Below are 23,227 nucleotides of genomic sequence, written 5' to 3' on the forward strand. Positions count from 1 at the left end.
TTTGTACCCATTAGCTATTCTGGCTTCATTCCCCCGTGCCCCACTCTGCTACCCTGATCTGGAAACCATCATTATACTCTCTGTCTCCATGAGATCAAAAATGTTTTAATATTTAGCTTCCACAATGAGTAAGAACACGTGAGATCTATCTTTCTGTGCTTGGCTTTTTTTACTTCATATAATGTTCTCCTGTTCCATTTGTATATATATTTTTGGGAAAAATATCTATTCAGATACTCTACCTATTTTCAACTGGATTATTTATCTTTTAAAATTATTATTTTTATCATTATTATTTTTGGAAACAGAGTCTGGCTCTCTCCATTGGGCCAAAGTGCAATGGCATCATCACAGCTCGCTGCAGCCTCACATTCCTGGACTTAAGATCCTCCTGCCTCGGCCTCCCCAGTAGCTGGGACTATACATGTCCACCACTAGGCCCAGCTATATCTGTGTATAGCAGTGGTTCTCAGCCTTCCTAATGCCGCAATGTATTTTCTTTGTTACAAAGGGGTCATGACCCACAGGTTGAGAACTGCTGATATATAGCTATATTGAGCCTTAAGGATTCCTTATATATTTTAGATACAAGTCCGTTATCAGACATGTAATTTAAAAATATTTTCTCTCATTCTTTGTGTAGCTTCTTCACTTTCTTATAGTATAATTTGCAGGACAAAAATTAATTTTGACAAAATGTGGTTTATCTATTTTTCTTTTCTTTGTAATTTTGGTGGTGTTATATCTGAAAACTCATTGCCTAACCCAAAGTCATGAAAATTTACTTCTATGTTTCTTTTTTTTTTCCTAAGAGTTTAATAGTCTCAGCTCTTACGTTGATCCATTTTGGATTAACTTTGTGTATGATGTGAAGAAGGGACCTAACTTTATTCTTTCATGCATGGACATTTGTTTTTTTCTGGCACTATTTGTTAAAAAGACTATTGGACTATTATTTCTCCCAATGAATTGTCTTGGATCACTTGTCTACAATCAATTGACCATAACTGTAAGGGTTAATTTCTGGACTCTTACCCCTAGTCCAGATCAATATACTTATCCTTATGTTAACATAACACTATCTTGATTAATAGTGTTATAGTAACCTTCAGAATTAAGACGTGTGACCTCTCCAACTTTGTTCTTCTTTTTCAAGATTGTTCTGGGTATTCTGGGTCTATAAAAATCAGAATGATGTAGTGAATTACATAAATGGATGTTCTGACAAGCAATTATCATTCTTGAAACCATTGAGAAAAAATCAGAATATTTGACTGCAAACTTATGTACATGATGAAGTACTGTAAATCAACATAAAGGAAAGTATAAAAATATTTTCAAATTATGTAAAAGGCACTAGGTCAATATGTCTAATTTATAAAGTATTATAATAAATAGAAATATGATATACATCTAAATTTAGAAATATCTGTAAATTGATAATTTATGAGAGAAATGTGAATGGCTAATAAACTTAGACAAAAGTTTAATGTCATGATAATGAAAGAAATTAGAATAAAATCAATAAAATATCCCCTATTCTGTTCTTTATATATTTTTCTAATAAGCAAGTACATATATTTTTTGAAGATAATTTACAATATTAATTATGGTTGTTAAAATCTCTTTCTGGAGATTTCTGGTCTTCTTTCTGGAGAGCATAAATTCCAGACAACATTTGTGTCTGGTGATTTGTCAGTACTTATCAAGATACATATGCTCACACCGTTTGATCAACTAATTTCACTACAAAATATTAGACATTCTCACAGAGATTCATATACTCACAATGTGCAATGTGGTTTTAGCTATTATAGTGAAAAATTAGAAAATTAGAAAATGTAATGATTATAGGTAAATAGCAAAGTAAGTGTGTTTTAACTATATAATAAGATACCTTCGAGAAGTTAAAAACAAAGAATTTGAATGTCATATGTTAAGACATAGGGTGTCCATAAAGTTTGTGTGCAATTATATTTTAAATTGCACGTACGTATAAAATCTGTTCTATTTGGTTCTACATGATTATAAATAATTTCACTTTCTTCTGTTTATTACCTTAAATAATATTTGATCAAATCTGAAGAAAATCCTCACAATTTGGGGTCAGGAGTCAGCTAAAGGCATGTAAAAATTTAATTCAATTGGTTGTATTTTTAAATATCCTTAGAGTTTTATAGTCCTAGTAATATTGAATATTGCAAACCCAATCCTAGCACACTCAGATGTCTTTGTTTCCAGATTAAATAGATCAACCCATGAAAAATTCTTAGAGCATCAAAGACCTAACAAGAGAGAGGGGAGACAAGATGGCGGACTGAAGCCAGCTTTCAACAAAGGCTCCCGTCCAGAAGGAGAGTTAAGGGACAGGAATTTAGTAAGTATCCTGGTGGACTTGAGCCTCACCAAGAGAGAAGGCTGAAGAACGCACATCAACACCGCTGAGGCAAGTTGTGATCACAAGGACGCAAACAAAAGGTACAAAATCCACCACCAAGCGGACGGGAGTCCCCCTCCCCCATGAGACCGGCTCTGTAGCCCCACAATTGAACAAGTGGGCAGAAATTAAAGCCCCTCCCACTACACTCCACGGGAGAGACCTTCTAAAAACTGGACCTGCCTCCCCTACTGGGGTGCCGTGGCGTTCTCCTGCCGGACATAGGGCTGAATAAAACTTTGGGAATCCTTTGCCGGCAACCCTGAATCCCCGGCGCTCCCCCCCCCGCCCACTGAGGTCTGGAGGCCTGTCCCCCAGGACTTCGGATCCTTGGGTGATTTCTCAAGGGGAGTGGACAGTCCCCGAGTTGCGACTGGTCAGCATTGACTCTGAGGCGCGCGAGTGAGGAGAGGGCACCGGGCTGAGGGGGAGTCACGCCTCGCGGCACTTCCCTGCGGTGCAGTGCACCAACCCTCCCCGGGCATAGGGGACCCAAGACTGAATCAGACTCTGGCCTCCCCGCTGAGAGCTGAGAACCCCTACTCTCACTCGGGGTCTGAGGGCCTATCCCCCAGGAGTTCGGCTCCTTGGGTGATTTCTCGAGGGGAGTGCACAGTGCCTGAGCTGCGTCAGGTCAGCGCTGACTCTGGGACACGTGAGCGAGGAGAGGGCACTCCGCTGAGGGGAAATCAAGCCTTGGCGGCACTTCCCTGCAGTGCAGTGCAGGAGCCCTCCCCGGGCACAAGACTGAATAAGACTCTGGCCTCCCCGCTGAGAGCTGAGAGCCCCTACTCTCACTCGGGGTCTGAGGACCTATCCCTCCGGAGTTCGGCTCCTTGAGTGATTTCTCGAGGGGAGTGCACAGTGCCTGAGCTGCGTCAGGTCAGCACTGACTCTGGGATACGTGAGCGAGGAGAGGGCACTCTGCTGAGGGGAAATCAAGCCTTGGCGGCACTTCCCTGCGGTGCAGTGCAGCAACCCTCCCCGGGCATACGGGGCCCAAGACTGAATCAGACTCTGGCCTCCCCGCTGAGAGCTGAGAGCCCCTACTCTCACTCGGGGTCTGAGGACCTATCCCTCCGGAGTTCGGCTCCTTGGGTGATTTCTCGAGGGGAGTGCACAGTGCCTGAGCTGCGTCAGGTCAGCACTGACTCTGGGATACGTGAGCGAGGAGAGGGCACTCTGCTGAGGGGAAATCAAGCCTTGGCGGCACTTCCCTGCGGTGCAGTGCAGCAACCCTCCCCGGGCATACGGGGCCCAAGACTGAATCAGACTCTGGCCTCCCCGCTGAGAGCTGAGAACCCCTACTCTCACTCGGGGTCTGAGTGCCTATCCCCCAGGAGTTCGGCTCCTTGGGTGATTTCTCGAGGGGAGTGCACAGTGCCTGAGCTGCGTCAGGTCAGCGCTGACTCTGGGACACGTGAGCGAGGAGAGGGCACTCTGCTAAGGGGAAATCAAGCCTTGGCGGCACTTCCCTGCGGTGCAGTGCAGGAGCCCTCCCCGGACCGTAGTATTGCGTGAAACTGAATGAAACTCTAGCTTCCCCCCGCCCCACTCCCAATCCGGGTCTGGGGGCCCATCCCCCAAGAGTTCTGATTCTTGGGGGATCTCTTAAGGGGTGTGGACCCAGCACAAACTGCGGCCGCTCAGTGCTGACTCTGGGGCGCGGGACAGAGGAGAAAAGGGTCGCCTGAGTGCCCACACCAGAGCAGCAGTTCCCTGGAGGTAGATCAACAGCCGTTTTTTCTTTAACGGCAGAACGCTCACTTCTGGATATTCTGAGGCCACACCCCCTGTCTCCCTGGGCAACCTGAGGAGGCCACCGGTGACACGGCTCACAAACCCAGAAGCCTCCAGGGCGGGGCCGACCCAGAGAGGTGTTCAGACGCAATTCTCCAGCAGCAAAGACGTTTGAACTGAAAACAGCCCGTCTCCTGTAGGCGACGACAGGAACAGAGACAGAACCTCACAAAGTTGTCTGTTCTGTTCTGTTCTGTTAGCAGCATCCATCAGGGACGGGGCTAAGCCTGAGTGAACACCTCCTTCCCATCACCTGCATCAAACACTCAAAGATGTCAGGCCCCATCTCCTCCTGCTAGATAGCGGCAGTCTGCGGGGGCCTGGCAGACTTCCTCGCGATTCAGGCAGGTGCAAACCCCTGGAGTGTCTGTTCACTGCAGGCAACTGGGTTAGCCATCTGCAGAGATACCAGTGACTGGGTCCGACGGAGGGGCAAAGTGGGGAAGGAGACGTCAACCTTCCCAGACTGCTCTGTTTGCGGGGTGGCTCCTCCTGACTCCACGCTGCACTGGGGTGAGCTGTCTCAGAGGAGTCACCAGGCCCCTGTGATCCAGTTCCCAGAGACCTCTTGAACCCTTCCACCTGAGACAAGTGCCGATTGAGACAGTTGATTCGGACCTTTTGAACTGGGCTAATAGACTGAGGACTTTTCAGGTGGTGCCCTGGGTGTGCGATTGTAGGAAGGTTTGATTCTCCTTTTCCAACTGGGGCCAGAGGTGGGCAGGCGGGGTGACTTAATTGCTGATTTTTCCACACAGCTGAGACTTCAAGCCAGAGTAGAAGTTGCAATAGGATCGAACAGAAACCAGCTGAAAACAAGACAGAACCACTTTGCTCCACCACACCAGACAGGGCCCCAGTTTCTCAGGCCACAACACTGTACGGGCCCTCGATAAAACCCCAGGGGAAAAACCAAAGGGAGTAAACCATGGGGCGGAATCAGCGGAAAAACTCTGGTAACATGAATAACCAGAATAGATCAACCCCCCCAAGAAAAGATACGCCAGATGTGATTGAAGATCCCATTCATAAACAACTGGCTGAGATGTCAGAAGTCGAATTCAGAATTTGGTTTGCAGACAAGATTAATAAAATGGAATTAGGAATTCGAGGAGAAATTCAAAAACTGTCTCAAGAATTTAACGAATTTAAAGACAAAACCACCAAAGACTTAGACACACTGAAACAAGAACTTACAGCCCTCAAAGATATGAAAAATACAGTAGAATCCCTCAGTAACAGAATGGAGCAAGCAGAAGAAAGGATTTCTGACATTGAAGATAAAGTCTTCGAACGCTCCCAATCTCTCAAAGAGGAAGAGAAATGGAGAGCAAAAACGGATCACTCACTCAGAGAGCTCTCAGATAATTCGAAAAAAAATAACATAAGGGTTATAGGAATTTCGGAGGCTGATGACGTGGCAGCCAAGGGCACAGAGGCCCTTCTACATGAAATTATGAAAGAAAATTTTCCAGACATGCCTAGAGAATCTGAAATTCAGATAGCAGACAGCTTCAGAACCCCAGCACGATTCAACCCCCAAAAGCCATCTCCCAGACATATCATAATTAGCTTCACTAAAGTTAACATGAAAGAGAAGATTCTCAAAGCAGCCCGGCGAAAGAAAACTATAACGTACAAAGGTAAGAATATTAGAATAACTGCAGATCTCTCTGCTGAAACTTTTCAAGCAAGAAGAGGCTGGTCATCAACTTTTAATCTCCTAAAGCAAAAAAACTTTCAACCCAGGATCTTGTATCCAGCTAAACTGAGTTTCATCTATGATGGAGAAATTAAATACTTCAATGACATTCATATGTTGAAAAAATTTGCCATAAGTAAACCAGCTCTTCAGGATGTTCTCAGACCTATCCTCCACAATGACCAACCTAATCCTATACCACAAAAGTAAACTCACTCAGAAACTTCGGATCAAACTCCAACTTCCACACTGGCGAAAGGATTAAAAATGTCCACTGGACCTTTGAAAAACTCGATACCCAAAATTCCACCAGACTTATCCTTACTCTCCATCAATGTGAATGGCTTAAACTGTCCTCTAAAGAGGCATAGGTTAGCTGACTGGATACAAAAACTTAAGCCAGATATTTGTTGCATACAAGAGTCACATCTCAACTTAAAAGACAAATACAGACTCAGGGTGAAAGGATGGTCATCCATATTTCAGGCAAATGGTAATCAGAAAAAAGCAGGTGTTGCAATTTTATTTGCAGATACAGTAGGCTTTAAACCATCAAAAGTAAGGAAGGACAAGAATGGTCACTTCATATTTGTTAAGGGTAATACTCAATATGACGAGATCTCAATTATTAATATCTATGCACCCAACCAGAATGCACCTCAATTTATAAGAGAAACTCTAACAGACATGAGTAACTTGATTTCCTCCAGCTCCATAATCGTTGGAGATTTCAACACTCCCTTGGCAGTGTTGGATCGATCCTCCAGAAAGAAGCTGAGCAAAGAAATCTTAGATTTAAACCTAACCATCCAGTATTTAGATTTAGCAGACATCTACAGAACATTTCATCCCAACAAAACTGAATACACATACTTCTCATCAGCCCACGGAACTTACTCCAAAATTGATCACATTTTAGGTCACAAGTCTAACCTCAGTCAATTTAAAGGAATAGAAATTATTCCATGCATCTTCTCGGACCATCATGGAATAAAACTTGAATTGAGTAACAACAGGAATCTGCATACCCATACAAAAACATGGAAGTTAAATAACCTTATGCTGAATGATAGCTGGGTCAGAGATGAGATTAAGAAAGAAATCACCAATTTTTTGGAACAAAATGACAATGAAGACACAAGCTATCAGAACCTCTGGGACACTGCAAAGGCAGTTCTAAGAGGGAAATTTATAGCACTGCAAGCCTTCCTCAAGAGAACGGAAAGAGAGGAAGTTAACAACTTAATGGGACATCTCACGCAACTGGAAAAGGAAGAACATTCCAACCCCAAACCCAGTAGAAGAAAAGAAATAACCAAAATTAGAGCAGAATTAAATGAAATTGAAAACAAAAGAATAATACAACAGATCAATAAATCAAAAAGCTGGTTTTTTGAAAAGGTCAATAAAATAGATAAACCTCTGGCCAACCTAATCAGGAAAAAAAGAGTAAAATCTCTAATATCATCAATCAGAAACAACAAAGACAAAATAACCACAGACTCATCAGAAATCCAAAAAATCCTTAATGAATATTACAAGAAACTTTATTCTCAGAAATATGAAAATCTGAAGGAAATAGACCGATACTTGGAAGCACGCCACCTTCCAAGACTTAACCAGAATCAAGTGGAAATGTTGAACAGACCCATATCAAGTTCAGAAATAGCATCAACTATACAAAACCTCCCTAAAAAGAAAAGCCCGGGACCAGATGGTTTCACGTCAGAATTCTACCAAACCTTTAAAGAGGAATTAGTACCTATATTACTCAACCTGTTCCAAAATGTAGAAAAAGAAGGAAGACTACCCAACACGTTCTATGAAGCAAATATCACCCTGATCCCCAAACCAGGAAAAGACCCAACAAGAAAAGAAAATTATAGACCAATATCACTAATGAATATAGATGCAAAAATATTCAACAAGATCCTAACAAACAGAATCCAGCAACACATCAAACAAATTATACATCATGACCAAGTTGGTTTTATCCCAGGGTCTCAAGGCTGGTTCAATATACGTAAATCTATAAATGTAATTCAGCACATAAACAAATTAAAAAACAAAGACCATATGATTCTCTCAATTGATGCAGAAAAAGCTTTTGATAATATCCAGCATCCCTTCATGATCAGAACACTCAAGAAAATTGGTCTAGAAGGGACTTTTCTTAAACTGATAGAGGCTATCTACAGCAAACCCACAGCCAATATCATATTGAATGGAGTTAAATTGGAATCATTTCCACTCAGATCAGGAACCAGACAAGGCTGCCCATTGTCTCCATTGCTTTTCAACATTGTAATGGAAGTTTTAGCCACTGCAATTAGGGAAGAAAAGGCGATCAAGGGTATCCATATAGGGTCAGAAGAGATCAAACTCTCGCTCTTCGCAGATGATATGATTGTGTATCTGGAAAACACTAGGGACTCTACTACAAAACTCCTAGAAGTGATCAAGGAATACAGCAGCGTCTCAGGTTACAAAATCAACATTCATAAATCGGTAGCCTTTATATACACCAACAACAGTCAAATTGAAAAAGCAGTTAAGGACTCTATCCCATTCACAGTAGTGCCAAAGAAGATGAAATATTTGGGAATTTACCTAACAAAAGACGTGAAAGATCTCTATAAAGAGAACTATGAAACTCTAAGAAAAGAAATAGCTGAAAATGTTAACAAATGGAAAAATATACCATGCTCATGGCTAGGAAGAATCAACATTATCAAAATGTCCATACTACCCAAAGCAATATATACTTTCAACGCACTCCCTATTAAAGCTCCACTGTCATATTTTAAAGATCTTGAAAAAACATTACTTCGTTTTATATGGAATCAGAAAAAACCTCGAATAGCCAAGACATTACTCAGAAATAAAAACAAAACAGGAGGAATCACACTACCAGACCTCAGACTTTACTACAAATCGATAGTGATCAAAACAGCATGGTATTGGCACAAAAACAGAGAAGTAGATATCTGGAATAGAATAGAGAACCAAGAGATGAATCCAGCTACTTACCGCTATTTGATTTTTGACAAGCCAATTAAAAACATTCAGTGGGGAAAAGATTCCCTATTTAACAAATGGTGCTGGGTGAACTGGCTGGCAACCTGCAGAAGACTGAAATTGGACCCACACCTTTCACCATTAACTAAGATAGACTCTCATTGGATTAAAGATTTAAACTTAAGACATGAAACTATAAAAATACTAGAGGAGAATGCAGGGAAAACCCTTGAAGAAATTGGTCTGGGTGAGTATTTCATGAGGAGAACCCCCCGGGCAATTGAAGCAGCTTCAAAAATACACTACTGGGACTTGATCAAACTAAAAAGCTTCTGCACAGCTAAGAACACAGTAAGCAGAGCAAGCAGACAGCCCTCAGAATGGGAGAAGATATTTGCAGGGTATAACTCTGACAAAGGTTTAATAACCAGAATCCACAGAGAACTCAAACGCATCAGCAAGAAAAAAACAAGGGATCCCATCGCAGGCTGGGCAAGGGATTTGAAGAGAAACTTCTCTGAAGAAGACAGGCGCACGGCCTTCAGACATATGAAAAAATGCTCATCATCTTTAATCATCAGAGAAATGCAAATCAAAACTACTTTGAGATATCATCTAACTCCAATGAGACTAGCCTATATCACAAAATCTCAAGACCAGAGATGTTGGCGTGGATGCGGAGAAAAGGGAACACTTCTGCACTGCTGGTGGGAATGCAAATTAATACATTCCTTTTGGAGGGATATATGGAGAACACTCAGAGATCTAAAAATAGATCTGCCATTCAATCCTGTAATTCCTCTGCTGGGCATATACCCAGAAGACCAAAAATCACAACATAACAAAGATATTTGTACCAGAATGTTTATTGCAGCCCAATTCATAATTGCTAAGTCATGGAAAAAGCCCAAGTGCCCATCGATCCACGAATGGATTAATAAATTGTGGTATATGTATACCATGGAATACTATGCAGCCTTAAAGAAAGATGGAGACTTTACCTCTTTCATGTTTACATGGATGGAGCTGGAACATATTCTTCTTAGTAAAGTATCCCAAGAATGGAAGAAAAAATACCCAATGTACACAGCCCTACTATGAAACTAATTTGGGACTCTCACATGAAAGCTATAACCCAGCTACAACTTAACAATAGGGGGAAGTGGGAAAGGGGGGGGTGGGTAGAGGGAGGGGAATCGGTGGGATCACACCTGTGGTGCATATTACAGGGGTATTTGCGAAACTTGGTAAATGTAGAATATAAATGTTTTGGCACAGTAACTGAGATAACGCCGGAAAGGCTATGTTAACCACTGGGATAAAAATGTGTCAAATGGTTTATGAAGTGAGTGTATGATGCCCCATAATCATATCATTGTATACACTTATGATTTAATAAAAAAATTAAAAAAAAAAAAAAAAAAAGACCTAACAAGAGAAATTAAAGAGTAACCTGAAATTTTTAAAGGAAAGCTGACCATGGAAGCTTTTTTTAAAAAAAAAAATCTCTCCTGAGGGTATTCTTACATATTTAAACTATTGTTTTGATGTGAGATGTGGATCACAGAAACAAAAATCCAGGGCTCAAACAAAATGAGAAGTCTTATAGAGGACAAAGCAAGATAGCTCAGGAACGTTGGTTGTCTTGGGCACCTGACAAAAGAAAGTACAAGTATGCTCTGAAGAAGAGAATATTCATTTTCTTTCAATTACTGAGATCAGCACACTGCTTACAAGAAAACAAGTTGACATGAGTAAGAACTGATAAAAAACAAGCAAAAACCAAAATGGAAAAAGTCCTTCAAACTTTTAGATATTGGAGGATTAGACACAGCCTATAAAGCAACCATGTTTAATATGCTTGAAGAAGTAGAAGATTCATTTGAAAATGACTTCAAGTAATAGGATACTATAAAAAATGGTATCACAAATTTCATGGAGGAACCAAACAGAAAACTAGAAATAAAAATGTCATACCAGAAATGAAAATCTCAATTTTTTTTTTTTTTGGTTGGGGGAATTAGCCATAACTGAAGACATACTTAGTAAACTGGTTGATAGGCCAGAAGAAATTGTATATAGTATGCGGTATTGAGTGACAAAGTGATGGAAGACACAGAAGAAAAGGTAAGAGTTGCAAAAGCAAGAGTGATAAGAGCTAACAACTTTAAAGTGTTTTCAAATGAGAGGAGAAAATGAAACAGAGGTAATATCCAAAGAGCTACTTGCTGCAAATTCAACAGAACATCTGAAAGATGCAAAGCCATAGTTTTAAAAGGTCCAATGAATAATGATGACTGGTCATCATCATTAATGAAACACAGATGATGAATAATATGTGTTTTAAACTGAGAGGTCCAAATAAGAAAAAATAAAAGGCCCAGTGAATCTCTACAGGCTAAGGAAAAAGATGCCTAGCCCTAGATACATCAGAGCAAAACTGTGCAACATCACAGACAGAGAGGAAAACATTAACTACAGCCAGAGGAAAAAAAGATGTACAATAATACCTCCATAGTTGGCCATCTCCCTACATTTACCACCTCCTGAGTTGACCAGACATGCATCCTATGTACTCAGTGGGAGTTCCTTATGTCGACCATCTCTGCATGTTGGCCAGTTTGTTACAGTCCTTCAAATGATCAATGTACAGAGATTCTTCTGCATTATCTTTAAAAGAGTAAGAGTTAATCTAAAGTTGACTTCTCAGTAGCAACAATAGAAACCAGAAGATATTGAACTATTATTCTCAATTTGATGTAATAACTGCCAACCAAGAATTCCATACTCAGGAAAAGTATCTTTCAAGATAAAAGTAAGCACAGATAATTTAAATTAAGAAAAACTGAATTTCTCACCTGCACATTTTCTTTACAGGAAATTCTAAGATGTGTTTTTCATCCAAAAAGAAATTGTAGATAGAAGTTCTAAGGTGCAAGAAAAAACAAGGATCTAGTGATAAATGTAAATTCAATTTATTTGTATAAAACAATACTATTAACTTGTAACTTAAAAAAAAATCATAGAATTACAAAATAGGACATGTTAGCACATTCATCGCAATGTGCCTGAGGTAGCCTCTTTTAGAGCTGAGGTTTTAGAGCTGAGGTGATTATCTTGAGAAGGAAATTGTGAGGAACATAAGGAAATGAAAGAGCGATCTCCTGAATGAAGAGTTGGCAGACTGTTGGTGAAGGCTGATGCGTCCTTGAGTGCAGCAAAGCTAGCTTCTCTTCATCAGGGCCAAGGGTATGAAGAAATCAAATACAAGGGTTGGTAGAATATGAAAGCAGGAGAGGATAGAAGAAGACATTCAGAACACTAATATTTCTCCACAAATTACTCATCTCCTGTGGATGGACTCCATGCCGTTAGGGTTACTCCCTGTCTTGATTTTTCTTTCAACTCCCTTGTGATCCGCACTGAGGGCTGCTGCAGGAAAGGCCTAGCAGACAGACTGATGTCAGAGGGCTAAAAGGGGACAATATGTCAGCAATACAAACATCGGTTTCAGGATCTGACTGGCTGTTAGTGTGAAAATGTCAAAAATGAGCTCTGCCCTGAGATGTTGAGGAGGTGTGACGTTAATGCTGATGACACAGATGAAGTGGGCAAGACACTTTGGCAGTAGCTTCTTTAACTCAGCTTCAGCGGTCTGTGGGTTTGTGATGGCTTGAATTGCTGTTACAGAGATGGATGGACAAAGTTTCACCCCTCATCTTGTGGTTTCTAGTTATGGATCCAACTCTTCAAAGAGCTGGTGTGAACTGATTTCCTAAAGTTAGAATTCGTCCAACTCTGTTGGGTGGTTGTGGTGGGGAAAGCACTTAACTCTAAATTTGAATTGTCTGGTTACGTCACCATTTCCTTTAGTGAACTTTCTGAGGCAAAAATAGTCTTTTTTTATCTTCAAATCACCTGCCTTCAAGTGCTCAGTAACAGCTTTAAAAAAAAAAGGGATAACTTTTCTCAGGAGGCTCACACCTCTAATCCTAGCACTCTGGGAGGCTAAGACGGGTGGATTGCTTGAGCTCAGGGGTTTGAAACCAGCCTGAGCAAGAGCCAGCCCCTGTCTCCACTGGAAAAAAAATTGGAAAAATTAAGCAGGCATTGTGGCAGGCATCTGTAATGCCAGCTACTTGGGAGGATGAGGCAACAGGATTGCTCAAGCTCAAGAGTTTGAGGTTGCTGTGAGCTATAACAACATGGCAGTCTACCCAGGGTGATGGAGTGAGACTGTCTCAACAAACAAATAAACAAAAACTCCTCTTAGGTGGAAATGGTTGAAATATTGGCTTTCAGTTTTGATCTTTGTAATATCACTAGCATCTTTATTTTCCTTTTCTTCTATTCAGCACTTGTTGGTAATTGGTATTATCCAAAATTTGGGGAAAAAATTGACACCTTTTAACCTTTTTATGTAGTCACTTGACAGAGTCAGAAAATTGCTTTATACTAAGACTGTGTTAGTCTTTCTTACATGAACAATGTAAAGGATGGTCTTACTTATCAACTGTAACATAATAACAAAATCAGGCAGTCCAACCTGTCAACATTAATGTGTATTCAAAGTCATATGCAAATAATTTTACATTGGGGGAATGAGAAAACTATGACTGATTTACCAGCCAAGAAACTGACTAGTGGTATTGGAGAGAATGAAAATAATATCACTGGGCTGATGCCACTTTTTTACAAAACCCTGCATCATTCCTAAGGGTTGAAAGGAAAAAAATATTTTTATGAGCAGAGAACTTCAATAATTGATGATTAGGAGGATCTCCTCTCTCTTTCATCCTCCTGGGAAAAACTCCAGAAATGAATCTATTTCTTCTTACTATCAAATAACTTATTCACCATTAATAGGATGCCAAGGACTAGTACACTTATTTAAGGTTCTTTGCAAATTAATAATGTCCTTGGTTTGAAAGAGAATCCTTAGTCTTGAATAGACCAAGAAGTGGATTTTGTTATGAGATTTTTCTCCCTTACTTGTACTTTTGTTACAACGTGAATTTGAGTAGAGATAATGAAAATCTAGGAGAGGAGACTTTGCAGTGGAAAGTGGAATTCCAGAAGCAGATATGTCCAAGAGAAAACAAAGTGCCTGGTCTTAAAGAATGAGGAAGGCAATATTCGGTCTTACTGATTCTTTCAGGTCGATACCAAGGAATTGATCTCTAGATGTTTTGCTATGGTCGGGAAAATGCATACTTTTAATCCATGAAGCCAACTCTTGGTTAATTAATCTATTTTAAAGCAGAGGATAAGCAGGGACAGAGATTTTAAATGAGTTGCCCACTAAATGGAGCCCAAATTACGATCAGAACTTAGTTAACAATTCATTACTTTATTCATAGTACTAGCTGATTTTCTACTTCACTAAGGCACAATGAAACACTCTATGAATTAAAATTAAAAAAGTAATGAAAAAGTAGTGTGGCATTTTCAGGTAGTAGAGTGGTTAAACTTGAGCTTTGATCACCTGCATTTATTCTTATTCCTAGCTGTACAACTTTAGGTAATTTCTTAAATCTCTTTAAGCCTGAACTCCTTTTTTTTCTGTGAAATGGGGATAACGAATGTACCTATCTCAGGGTTAAGAGATTTAAGTGAGATAAGGAATGCCAAAGGCCAAGCACAGTGCCTGCCATGTCTTTACAGACAATATAATCTTATGTTAGAAAAACCTAAATACTCCAAAAAACAAAAACAAATAAAACCCCAAACTCTTTGAACTGATAAGTGAATTTAGTAAAGTTGCAAGATACAAAATCAACATGTAAAAATCATAGCAGTTTTATACCACAACTGGTAACTATCTGAAAAAGAAATCAAGAAAGGAATCCACTTTATAATAGCTACACAAAATATCTAGGTGTAAATTTTACCACAAATATAAAAGATCTCTAAAATGACATACACAAAAAGAAAAAATATCCTATGTTCATGGATTGGAAGAATTAATATTGTTAAAATGTCCATACTGCCCAAAGTGATCTACGGATTCAATATAATCTGTATTAAAATTTTAATAACATTCTTCACAGGAATAGATAAAATCCTAAAGTTTCTATGGCATTACAAAAGGCCTGTGTAGCCAAAGCAACTCTAGGCAAAAAGAAAGCTGGAGGTATCATAATACTCAGTCAATTCAATAGCAAAAAAATAAATAATCCAATTAAAAAATGGACAAGTGATCTGAATAGAAATTTCTCAAAAGAAGACATACAGAGGGCCAACCAGTGTATAAAGAAATTCTTCACATCAATAATTGTCAAATGCAAATGTAAATGAAGGCCACAATGCAATATCATTTCAGTTATAATAGCTTTTATCAAAAAGACAAAAAGTAACAGATGCTAGCAAGGATGTAGAGAAATACTGTCATACACTGTTAATGGGAATGTAAATTCATATAGCAATATGAAAAAGAGTACAGACATTCTTCAAAAAAAAAAATAACCCAAAAACATGGGACTACCATATGATCCAGAAATCCAGCTGCTGGGTATATATCCAAAAGAAATCAGTGTATCAAAGAGACAGCTGCATACCCACATTTATTACAGCACTATTCCCAATAGCCACAATATGGAATCAACCTAATATCCATCAAAGTATAAAAAGCTAAGGAAAATGTGGTATATATACATAATAAAATATTATTTAGCCATAAAGAAAATGAAATCTTGTCATTTGCAGCAACATGGATGAGCCTAAAGAACATTATTTTAAGTGGAACAAGGCAGACATGAAAAAGACAAACGTTGCCCGGGCTCATTCACATGTGTGAACTATAAAAGCTGATGTCATGGAGGTAGAGAGCAGAATGATGGTTACTAGAGGCTAAGGAGATGGGAGGGAGAGAAGATGGTTTATAGGCACAAAAATACAGTGAGAAGGGGTCAGTTCTAGTGTTTCATAGTAGGGTAATGATAGACATTTGCATCAGAATGTTTATTGCAGCCCAATTCATAATTGCCAAGACATGGAAACATTCCAGGTACCCATCCACCATGAGTGGATTAACAAATTGTGGTATATGTACATTATGGAATATTACGCAGCTATAAAAAGGTGGAGATTTCACATCTTTTATGATTACCTGGATGGAGCTGGAACATATTCTTCTTAGTAAGGTATCTCAAGAATGGGAAAAAAAGGTAATGTACTCAATACTACTGTGAAATCAATGTATAATCACCTACAAATTCATATGTATGGTAAAACGTAACTATAGCCCAGAAAGTAGAAGGGAAGGAAGGGGAGAGTGGAGAAGGGAGGCTTTTGGGTGGGGGACCTCACCTAATGTGCATGATGCAGTGGTAACATTTCAAAACTATTAAGAAAAGAGTATAATTGTCTTACCACAACAAATAAGCGAGGTGATGGATGTGTTAATCAGCACACTGGACCCCATAAATGCATCAATGTACACAGCTATGATTTAATAAAAAATTAAGTTAAAAAAGTTCTCAACACAAAAAATTGATAAACATTTGAAGTGATGGATATCCAAGTTACCCTGATTTGATCATTACACATTGCATACATGTATCAAAATAATACCTGATAAATATGTACAATAATTATATATCATTAACAAATATATAACTTCTCCTTCTGGCTATACTTTGACATACTTCATGACACCAAAGCATTTGGAGAGAAACTCAAAGAAAAACTGATGTCAGTTACTGGATTTTTTCTAATTCTTCAAATATTTGACTTCATGTAGCCCAAACATCTGGATAATTAACCAAAGCTGCATCTGCAGATGTGGCAACTGAGCCATTTCAGCCAAACCAGTCAGCCCTGGCTCCAAAATGATCATAATTTTTTGACACTTACCAAATTCCACCACTGTGCGGTTGAAGCAAGAGGGTCCATCTGCCCGATTAAGTTCATTTTACCTTCTGGAGAAGTTTCATTTCTCTCCTTTGGATTATGTGCTGCTGTTCTGCTGCTGTGCCTACAGGTCCAGTGTGAATTTTAATATTGTCGTCTGGACTGTGGGTGGCAGGGTGGTTGGGCATTCCATCATGTCTGGGTTTTCTGCTCTTCCACCCCATGGAATGATGTGCAAGTCAGTCCTTCCTCATCATGGGGTATTCAGACATTCTACCTCCCAAACTCTAGCCGAAGATTTAAAACCTTTCCTTTACACTCCACTTCAGGCCCATTTTTCCATGCCATGAAAATTGTTTAATCCTCTTGTACAGTGCTCTCTCAGCCAGCTTGCCTTTATCTGCCACAGTCACATGTCAAGATAAGTCTTAATACAATCTCTTTTCTCTTCTTTGTGACTTCTATCTTGACATTCGGGTGAAGATATTTTTCTTCTAAAACTTCTGGAAATTCTCTGCCCTTTTGTTCTGCTTGAATCTGAGTCATTTCTTGATGGTCCTCAGTTTATTTTTGTTCTGGCATCACTGGATATAATGTCATCTCTCTTAGTAATGTTTGTTATGAAGATCTCATAAGCCACTTTATCCTTCTCCCAGCCAACTGCAGAAGAAAATCAAATTCTTCTGACTTTGCTGCTTTCGAACAGATCTTTGGAGGAGTCCAACTCACTGACTGGATTTTAGCAATATTCCTTCTCTGAGTATTTACCAGCAAAGCTCTGTGTTCCCATTGCCCTGCACTTTACTGCACTGGAAAGGGGGTCTCATGGCTTTTGCACCCTAGCTGAACATTCCTCAGTACTTGCTCAATTGCTCCTGAATACTTACAGCAAACTCAGCCTTTCCTGAATAGCCCTTCTGACTTCAGCATCCTGAAATCATCTGTCCCTCTTGGCCAAGCTGTTCTTCTGTCCTGGGAGTTAGTAGGCGGAAGCTATGGTGCAGAAGGAGCATCGGCCAGGTTGGTAAATGTCTGTGTGTGTGACACTGGGCAAGTTCGAGCATTTCTTCAAGACTTTGTTTTATCCTTTTAAACACATGGGCTGGATTAAACTATCTTTCAGAGACCTTCCCTGCTGGGGAGACATGCTGGGAAATGTTGGGGCCTTTCAAAAGCCCTGGAATGCACTGATCAGGGGAAAATTAGTTGAATCAATTTGTAGTAGTTCCTGATAATAATACCTCAATTTCTAACCAAGTGAACTGGTTATTTTCTCCAACTTACTTGTTAACGCCATCTAAGATGAACTGAAAGAGTTAATCATTTTTATTTATCACCATCTCCAACCCTTCGCTTTGGTCACCCATCCCAATTAATGCATAAGAACGTTTTTTTAAAAAAGGTCATTCATTTATTCATTTGTTCACCAAAGTACTATGCTAGATACCATATCTTCAAAGAAGCTTACTTAATTTTATTGACTAAAGTCTGTTCAGAAAGAGGGTCAATTTTTGTGTGGATCTTCCATTTTTGCTTTTAAAGTAGTTCTTTATCTCCTGGCGTTGATTTAGAAAGCAAATATTAAAAAAATACAGTAGCAAAACTTACGAAAGATTGTTTCAGTCAGGTTGGCTCCAGGTTCCCATGAAATTGGTGTGATTCAGTTATTACAATCAGTATTAGGGTTTCACTAGGAAACATTGGCCTCACTAGAATCTCAACTACCATACATTCAGAACATCCCTTTTTATTATTGATATCACAAGAAATTGGCTAACGAGGTATGTGATTTTGACACTAAGGAATGTTAAGATGCTTTTCAGGTAGATTTTTTTTGTTAGGCTTTTTCATAGCAAAAAATAGAATTCAGTGGAAAACATGAAAATGTGCATTGATGGAAAAGTGACACCATCATTATTGTTTGAGGTGCTGTGATTTGGTAGTGGAGGAATGAGACGTGTTCAGACTTGCCTGCAGAGTGCTACATAATTCAATTATTTGAACAGAAGTTTGACATGTGATTCTGTATACATCCCTTGATTCAAAGTATATTTATTTCCTTTTTTGCATAAAGGTGAGCTACTTAGCATCGTGATTTATATGGTATTGTAGTACATAGAATTTGAAAGCCAAAAGTGTTGTTTATAAGTAAGCAGCACATTTTTAGGGGATGTAACATTGACTTTGAAGAAAATGATCCAAACAAGAGATAGAAATGAAATAAGATAATCTGAAAGATACCAGGGGAAGGTTGCTCTTTGCCTAAGTAGAGAGTAGGAATATAACCATAATTAATAACGCAAAACTGAAGCCCCCGCATGGCTCTCCTTCCATCCTTCTCCTAACTCTGTGCTTACCTTGTCTTTTTCTCAGGCTAGGATTTCTCCATTCTATCTGGACACACCCACAGCTAACTTGCTAGACACCTGCTTCTGAGCTTTCATCCCATCTTTTCTTAACAGCTAGAATGTTTTCCTTGTCTCTGATCATGACTCCCAATTCACCTTGTCCTAAAAAACAATGCAGGATACCCCTTCCAGTAAGTTGCTTCATTTTCACTTTTTGCCATTCATCACAGATACGCATCTTATCCATGAGACTTTAAGTTCTCAGAGAGACAGTATTATTACTCCTCTTATCTTTCCTTACAATATTTAGTCTGATCGATCCTGTCTTTACCAGTTAGTTGGCAATATTAGATTTTGGGCAAAATAGATTTCTGATCAGAGCAGTTTAGTTTTATCATGATACAATCCTAGGCTGGTCAATGCCTTAAATGCCTGCCTATGGAAAGGAAAAGAAATTTGGAGGTGACACTTGATCCTCCCATATACTCAAAATACAAAGAACTGTAAATGTCCACCAAATTTTAGGTTACAGACAAGCCTTTTGCTCCAGTGATTTCAGAAATTGGGTGGATTATTCTTTGTCTCATAAGGAATTCATTTTTAAGACGCTGATGGCCTCAGCTCTGGCTCATGGCCAGCTTCAGGAAGTGTGGTTCACAAACCATCAAGGCCTGTGCATACTCCGCATTCCTTGGATAATGCAATTCTGGACCCAAATCGATTCCAGAAGTCTGATCTTCGGAGAGGAGCCAAGGCTCTGAGCTGGTTGAACGGCCTCCTCCCGGCTCCCCCTACCCACCACCTCAACCAGCCTGGAAGGGTTAAGCAGCCAATCAAGGAGCTAAGCGAGCAGTTTGGTGAGACCAAAGTTGCAGGGATCTGAACAAGTTGATGAGCTTGGCAGCTTGTGTTTGAAGAATTTGTTTCATGTTTTGGATAAAGTCTGGGAATTTATCCTCCAAAATTCCTTAGATTTAGTAACATGTCAATGCACTGTGTTAATGCAAGGAGTTTTTCTTTCTCTTTTTTCTTTTCTTTTCTTTTTTTTTTTTTTAAGGTTAAAAGCCGCCTTCCTTTTTAAGTATGAGTAATCCATCCAAATCCTGCCTAAGGGAACAAAAGGGGTGCCGGTAATTTTCTCTTTCACAAAATGCAGAGACTTCCTTTCTGTCCTCTCCAAGTACCATTCTATGAACTGAAGGGAAATTACACTCCTCACCATTGAAAAAGAGATTATGCAAAATGAGAAGGTAAAGCCAATCGCCATAATACAAGTACAAATACCAGCTTAATTCCTTGCATCGGAGGGCCCTGTGCCTTTTCTTTCCAGATGTGAGTGTAATATATCCACATCTGTTTTTTTCCCTTTAAATTCTATTGGGTATTTTTAAGAGCTCATGGAGAATAGAATCTTCAGTAGGAATGTCATGAGCTCCAGATCTTGCTAACCTCTCCTCTTTCCCTTAAATATGGACCATCTTCACTGAATAACTTCCCTGGTTAAAAACAAATACAAGGTTGTATTTGTACAAGGTTGTGTTTGTAGGTAGCCCTTCCCCTTAATGGTTTGGGAGAAGGTTATTCAATTCTTCTTTCCTCCCTGGCATACACATATAACAGTTGGGACAATTTCCTCTTCAGTGTAACAATATTGGCATAACAGGTGACAGAGCCTCTTCTATTTCCAAAACGACACTGGGCTAGCTCATGAGTCTTTGTGTGCTCTGTGGAAGACTGTGGGTTTATTTCAGGACCACAGCAAGGCAGTCAAACTTGAAGCAACCCTTGAGTAGAACCTTTTTAGACCTGGGGCTAATGGATGAAAGCTTGGCAATTCAAAAGGAGTAAGTGCAAATGTGTTTTTCATTGAAGGCAAATTTATCTTTCAATTCTGTTTTTCCATGGTCAATATTGAGTTCATTTGCACATCTTCAGTCTTCTGAGTTGATGCCAAGTGCTGAAGGGAATGAAGGCTAGTAGGTGGTAAATATTGGTCCTGGATTTTAAAAAATGTCGATTCTATCATTTATGAATTCATTAATTCACAGTATTAATAAGTTCTGTATTATAATAGGCACTGTGCAAGGGGTGGGGCATGACTGTAAATTTGAATTGTCCTCAAATTGCTTACAGTGTAGATTATCTTCTACATTGGATGAGACATTCTATACATCATGAGATTCGGCAGAGCCTGTGCTGTAATGCAGTATTAATTTGCCTGAAAGGACAGTGAAGTAAAGATAGAGCACAAGTTTAACAGGCTATATGTGTTGGAATACAAGTTCAGCTGTAACACTCCCAAAAAGAATGGCTTAGATGAGACATTTATTTTTCTTTTACAAAAATACATCCATGACTAGCTAGTTGAAAGCTGACATCAGAAGTCAATAGAAATCTGGGCTCCTTCTGTATCTTCTCACAGCTCCTGACTTCCATCTCATGATCCAAGATATATACTTCTGCTCCAACCATCACATGCTCATCTGGCCAGCCAGGAGGAGCAAGGGAAAGAGGAGAGAGAACCCTTCCAGCTGGGAACAATTGCTGGCGCTATGCTAATATCCTAGTGGCCAGAAATTTGTCAAATGGTCACACCCAGCTGCAGAGGGCCCTGGGAAATGTAGTCTGTGTTGAGAGTCAAGCTGCTAAAGAAGAAAAGAATAGAGACACAAGTTTGGTTCCCAGCCATACGGTTTACCAGCTGTGTGACCGCTGGCAAATTAGTCACTTGAGTCTCAGTTTTATTATCCCTTCTGTGATTATTGTGTGGGCTCAGGAATATTGTGATTTTATATTATCTAACAGGTAGCTTAACTCTACTTGCTTTCTATAGCAGCAGATGCTGTTTTCAGGAGATGTTGGACAAAGAAGAGGAGTGTGTCATATCTGGGAGTATCAGGAAAAGAACCATAGAAGTGATCATTGAAATAGTCTCAGGTGTGATTTTTGCTTAGTTAAAAACATTCGCTCAAACCCAAACTGTAACTGTTGTTTTACTTTCTCTCCTCTTATTCGAGAGGCGTTTACCAGTTTACCACCTATTAGCCACTCAGTATCTGCCCATTGGACATATTCTTTCAATACCTACAGCTATCACTCTACTTTAGGCCCTTATTATTTTATACCAGGGGCAATAGTATCTTTACTAGTCTACCTATTTCCAAATTATTTTTGTTTTTTTCAGTTGTCTTCCATACCTGCACTTACAAGTGTGATCTATTAACATTATAGGTACATGATTCTTCATTGATTAAAGAATAAAGAAAAAAAGCCTTACCATGGAGTTCAGAAATTCAATCTATGTTTCTAGCCTCATCTGCCACTTGCCTCTCTCCAGCCTGACACCAGACACAAGGGCTTTCATGCTAGTTTGAATTTGTTCATCATGTTCTTGGACCTTTGTTCTTCTTCCCTTCTCTTCTGACTAGCTAAATCCTACTCTTGCCTGAAGACTGACCTAAAATTCTACTCTCTCTTTGAAGATTTTTCCTTTTCTCCTTGGGTAGATTTAATAGTTCTTTCTCTACATGTTCTCCATACTCAGTTTGAATTCAGTTACGTTCAACAGATACTTCTGGGCTTGGCGCCTGTAGCTCAGCGGCTAGGGCACCAGCCATATACACTGGAGGTGGCTGGCTCTAATCCAGGCTGGGCCTGCCAAACAACAATGACAACTACAACCAAAAAATAGCCAGGCATCGTGGCCAGCGCCTGTAGTCCCAGCTACTTGGGAGGCTGAGGCAAGAGAATTGCTTAAGCCCAAGAGTTTGAGGTTGTTGTGAGCTGTGATGCCATAGCACTCTACCCAGAGCAATAGCTTGAGACTCTATCTGAAAAACAAACAAACAAACAAAACCCCCAGATACTTCTGGAAGGCTTTCTATATATGATTTATAGAGCTTTCCCTGAGGGAGCTCATAATTTAGTAGGGGAAAATAAATGTAAACAGATTATGATACAGCATGATTATACCCCCCCCCAATATGCATGCATCCACACACACACTCACTCCTACACACTCACATAAAACTAAGTAGACAGTACGGAAGTACTGATTATCTGATCAGCATC

This window comes from Nycticebus coucang, chromosome 6 (assembly GCF_027406575.1).
Source record: "Nycticebus coucang isolate mNycCou1 chromosome 6, mNycCou1.pri, whole genome shotgun sequence".
NCBI lineage: Eukaryota > Metazoa > Chordata > Mammalia > Primates > Lorisidae > Nycticebus > Nycticebus coucang.